The sequence below is a fragment of the Rattus norvegicus genome, chromosome 1 (genome assembly GCF_021556685.1).
Source record: "Rattus norvegicus strain SHRSP/BbbUtx chromosome 1, alternate assembly SHRSP_T2T, whole genome shotgun sequence".
Classification (NCBI taxonomy): domain Eukaryota; kingdom Metazoa; phylum Chordata; class Mammalia; order Rodentia; family Muridae; genus Rattus; species Rattus norvegicus.
This window is the reverse complement of record NC_141534.1, coordinates 166,525,741-166,531,150: the sequence shown is the minus strand read 5'-3', so window position 1 is coordinate 166,531,150 and position 5,410 is coordinate 166,525,741. Positions and strand designations below refer to the sequence as shown.

The window sequence follows — 5,410 nt, the reverse complement described above, 5'->3', positions numbered from 1 at the left end:
CAGAATGCAAGGAATTTCTGTCCAGGACTGGAGGAGATCTGAGAGGGAGACAAGAGTCTTATGGGATCGCAGCTTCTCTCCATGGAAGCCTGGGACTTGAGGAACGAGGAGTTGCTGAAAATGCCCTTTCATGCACCCCAAATGACTAGAGAGGAGGATCAGCGCTACTAAGAGCCAATCCATGACCCAGTTTCCCTGTAATGAGTGTGCCCATGTCACTGACGTGTTGGCTCCTGATCAGTGCTATCTCTTCAACCCCGGCCTCGCTCTCTGTATGAGGAGATTAAATCAATTAGAAGGAGATCTGGCTGGCTCTGGTTAGGGACAGGGGATAATTCACTTACATAACAGGGGATTGGGGTTTGGGCTTGGCACTTGAGGGGAGGGGTGGGGACCTCAGATGCCATGGCTTCACTGGGGGCACTTCTGGACCTGGTAACCAACACAGACGGAAGAAGTCCAGGGGGAGAAAAATAGTGAATCCACACCCACCTCCATCTTCCTTCTGGGAACTAACCCTCCATTCCCTGGATGCTTCTCTCTCTCTCTCTCTTTTTTTCTTTTTCTTTTTTCTTTTTTTCGGAGCTAGGGACCGAACCCAGGGCCTTGCGCTTGCTAGGCAAGCGCTCTACCACTGAGCTAAATCCCCAACCCTGATGCTTCTCTCTTTAGCTATGTATCAAAGCCCTGTGACCTCTCCAGCTTCATCTTCTGCCTCTGTGGCTTGGAAGGACAGAGAAGCAAGCACCATGTCCTGCTATGCTCTGTGTCTAGTGGTGTAACAGAGTTTTTTATGGGCAGAGCACAGAGCAAGTAACAAGCCAGGGAAGTCTCTAAGCCCAGTTCTGGAAGGTTCTCCAGAGGAGGCAGTGACATCTTTATAGCTGTAAAGGAAGAATGAATTCGTGAAAGATAACTAGGCTGACAGGGTGGAGAGTGGTCATTGGGTGGAGAACACAGAGTACATCATAGTTGTGAGGTAATAGTTATGGTGGGTGGAGCCTCAAGCGACGCAGGAAATGGGGAATTGAAGCAGGAGGCCTTGCTGGGTCCAGGTCTGACTTGGATGGTGTGTCAAGATAAGACTAAGGCAGGTATGGCAGTGTCTCAGATCAGTAGCCACCTCTTGGGCATAGACAGCATACTGGAATCATGGGCGTGATGTGAACAGAGATCAGTCTGACTAGAGTTCTGACCCCAAGAGTTTTAAAAATGGTGAGCCAACATTCTCCCTTATGAAGCTGGCTAAGTTCAGTTAACTCTGCGAGACTAGGTGCTTCTGTAGTTCCCCTTAGCTGGGCCTGCCTGAAACCCTTTGCCAAATGCCTGAAATGCCCAACAAGAAGACTTGCTGGTCGAAAAGAGCTGCCCTCTGGGGGCTCCTGCCATGTCACTGACCACCACTAGGACAATGTGGTGAAAAGGGGGCTCATCACAAAAGCGGGACAGAGTGGTGCCCTGCAGGTGGGAGGGGAAAGGTGTTTAGGTGTGCACTCCTCAAGTCTACCATGGAAGAGAAAGCCAGGCAGCACCATGGGAGAAGGTTGGGATTTTGTCTTGGGTTGTGCCATGAGATAACAAAGATGACGGGTGTTGCTGGACATTTGGATCCTGGGATGAATCAGCTGAGGTCTGCAAACCTGAGTTTGACTAACCCACCCAGAAGTTGCTGCAGGGACATACCGCCTCATCCCCAAACCCAATTTTACTCCCGAGTCTCTTTAATTCTTTTCTTTGGTTGCTTTCTCTGAAACCTTCTCTTCGGGCTAGCTCAGTGGAGCAGGGTGGCAAAGTACCTGAGGGCTGCCCTGTTCTTTGTCCAGAGGCCCAGCACCAAACACAGTACATCCAGGGTTCTTCTGCATAAACGCTTGAGCTGGGAGATGAATCACATGCTTCCAATTTATTCTCTTGTTGAAAAGATTTCAGAACTAACCTTTGGGGTTGCAACAGCTGGTCCCTGTGCTGGGAAGAAAGGGGAGAGAGATGGAGGGGAGGGGAGAGGGAAGGAGTGGAGGGGAGAGGAGAGGAGGGGAGGGGAGAGGGGAGGAAGGGAGGGGAGAGGAAGGATGTGAAACACAGAAAATTGTTCACATAACTATTCCAGTGTTTTCACATGCTGATTGATGGGATAATGAAACAGAGGGTAATATTTTCCTTTATTTCGTCTAATCTTTCTGTACTTTCTCTGTTTGAAACAAAAGGCGTAGAAAGCAAAGCCAATCAGTTAAAAAGAGCAGCATTAGCACAGTTAAGAGATAAAGATGACTAGGAAGAAAAGACTAGACAGACACTGGTCAAACAAATGTGGTCCTATTGCCTTCTGATTCTATTCCTCAAGTTTCCTGTGGTGAGCACACTTGAAAAAAAAAGAAAAAGAAACATATATTCAAAACAAGCCTGTGGAGTACTGTGGTGCAGGCCTTTTGTCCCAGAACTTGGGAGACAGAGGTGGGGGATTACTGTGACTCTGGAGCTAGCCTGGTTTGCATAGCAAGTTGCAAACTAACCAGGGCTACATGGGATCCTGTAGAAAGAAAGGAAGAAAGAAAGGAAGAAATAAAGAAAGAAAGAAAGAAAGAAAGAAAGAAAGAAAGGAAGGAAGAAATGAAGGAAGAAAAAAAGAGGTTGGGGATTTAGCTCAGTGGTAGAGTGCTTGCCTAGCAAGCGCAAGGCCCTGGGTTCAGTCCCCAGTTCCAAAAGAAAGAAAGAAAGAAAGAAAGAAAGAAAGAAAGAAAGAAAGAAAGAAAGGAAGAAAGAAAGAAAGAAAGAAAGAGAGGAAAGAAGGAAGGAAAGGAAGGAAGGAAGAAAGAAAGAAAGAGGTTGGGGATTTAGCTCAGTGGTAGAGTGCTTGCCTAGCAAGCGCAAGGCCCTGGGTTCAGTCCCCAGTTCCAAAAGAAAGAAAGAAAGAAAGAAAGAAAGAAAGAAAGAAAGAAAGAAAGAAAGAAAGAGAGAGAGAAAGAAAGAAAGAAAGAAAGAGGAAAGAAGGAAGGAAGAAAGAAAGGAAGGAAGGAAGGAAGGAAGGAAGGAAGGAAGGAAGGAAGAAAAAAACCACGTAATGAAATTAACAAGAGGCTTGGTTCTCTACTTCCAGAGCGGCCTCAGGATGCAAAGGCCACTGGGAGTTTTCTGGGGCTGCCAGCTCCGAGCTGTGGGCCAGTGGCAGAGCTGATGCAGCCGCAGCACATCCTAGTAACCATCCTTATCTTGGGCTGGGCACTGAGCCTAGATGGGAACAGCCCCGAGCTCCCACATCTCATAAGGATGAGCACGTTATCAGTCTGGTCTGTGCTGAGAGGTTTCCAGCTCTGAGGAGGGGCTGGCCTCCTCTCTACTGCCTTTATCTCCCATTTCCCAGGCTTTGAGGTTTAACCTCCCTCTCCAAGTGGGGCAGGGCTGCTCTGTTGTGGAATTTGGGCCCCTCTGAGGCTCTTCTGTGTCTCTCTTATCTGCAGTGTAAGCCTCAACCCCTTGCTTCCCATTTACTCTATTCTGCAAGCTCATTCGCTTGGATAGACAGATGGTAGAGATTCGGGGCCGACCTGCAGCCTCCCAGGACTCCACGCTAATGGAAAGCCTATTCCCTTTCCTACAGATTCCCTAATCAGATGGACGAAGGCAGGACTCCTCAATGGTGGGAAGTTGGTTATGTACAGAAAAGTCTACCTCAACCAGGTTGGACTCCCCAAAACATCCCCAGACCCTAGGCCTCCCTACACCCTCTCACAACATCCTCAGAACCCCTTTCCACCCCTTCTAACGTACAAGGAGTCTACTTCGAGTGCTGTGCATCCTTTAGCAATTTGCTCCCCCTCTCTGTGCCTTGGCATATTTCCTCAGCAAATCTATAAAACTGACTAATCTGGAGGTTGTGCAGCCCAATAAGGACATTCTATGTCTCTTTTGCCTCTTCCCCAACTCCCTTTCCTCCCCCTTCCAGGGGCACCCCTAATTCTGTGTGCCCCTAGACTCTCCAGGCTGGGCCACTGGATGTCCTATGGCTGAGAGCTGCAGAGAGAGAGGGATGCAGTGGAGTGGGGGCTGCTGGGAAGAGGAAGGCCCAGGCCAAGGCTGGAGTGCAGGAGTCTGAGCAGGGCAGCCAGCCAGCTTAGCAGTCCATGCCAGCACTACCTCAGCAGCTTCTGCTGGACTCTAGTCCAGCATCTACACTTGGGTGGCAGCCGCAGGGCTGGAGAGGCTGGGTGGGGCATGTATCCTGCTGAGGTCAGCAGCCTCCAGAACCCTCTCTGTGGGAGGAGGAGGAGGCTGCAGAGAGCCAGGGATGAAGGCTGGACTCAGGAATAGTTGGAAAAGATGCTTTTACTACTCCCTAGGGGTGGGTGACTCAGATCACCTAGACTGTAGGCATGGGCAGGCTCCCAAAGGATAGCTAATGAATACAGAAGTCTCCTCTAGCGAGCTGAGGATATAGCTCAGTGGTAAAGTACTTGCCGAGTATGTATGAAGGGCTTGGATTCATTCCCAGCACCCATTCTCACCAAAAGAAGTCTTTTTCTCTACCCCACATGAACTTAGGAGTCTTCTGGGGCAAACTTACTTGTTCCTGCGGCAGCTGTTCCAAGAGTTCATGTGTCAGTTGTCAGGTTCCGAGATGTCCAATTACTCAGCCTTACTTCATCAGTACCAAGCTAAGTTCACCCTTCCCACTCGCCAGATACCTCACCTTGTTTCTCCACAAAAGTCCCCGCCATCCACAAACCAGGAACCAAGACCTCGGGCTGTGACTCCCTGTATGCAGTCTGTCTCCCATCCCCAGCACCCCCAATTCTCTGCATCTCCACACCACTTCCCCCACCCCCAGAATCCCAGTCTTTCGTTCTCCCATACTCTTCTGAGTTTTGAGTTACTCTTGTACCTTGCCCCGTCAATCAAGCCGTGAAAGTGGTCTTTACGAAATGCAATAAACTGGCAGCACCTCTCAGCCCACCTCTCCTCAGTTCTTTCTGACCTCTGGGATAAAGGTCAACTCCTTTGGGGGGAGGGGTAAGTTGGGGGAGCAGGGTCTCCTGTAGTAGCCCAGGCTGGCCTTGTACCTGATGTGTAGACCAGGATGGTTTTGAGCACCTGATGCAAGTTTTTACACTGTTTGGCTAAGGTCAACATCTTGAAGAAGGTCTTTGTTTGAGTAGGGTATAAGTCAACAACTACACATAGACACACACACACACACACACACACACACACACACACACACACACACACACCACCTCTTCCCAGTTTCCAGCCCACTGGGCCTCATCTCCCACCTTAGAAACCTTTGTCCGAGGGTTGGGGATTTAGCTCAGTGGTAGAGCGCTTGCCTAGGAAGCGCAAGGCCCTGGGTTCGGTCCCCAGCTCCGAAAAAAGAAGAAAAAAAAAAAAGAAACCTTTGTCCGTGTTTCACCTTTTC

General features: G+C 49.5%; 1 long non-coding RNA gene across 1 annotated transcript; it reads left to right on the top strand.

The window, feature by feature from the left end:
- Positions 1 to 1,029: 1,029 nt before the first annotated feature.
- LOC148007764 (uncharacterized) lies at positions 1,030 to 4,939 on the top strand. Its single transcript, XR_015647295.1, has 3 exons — positions 1,030 to 1,094; positions 3,596 to 3,675; positions 4,537 to 4,939. It is a non-coding gene; the product is annotated as an uncharacterized LOC148007764 (long non-coding RNA).
- Positions 4,940 to 5,410: the final 471 nt, after the last annotated feature.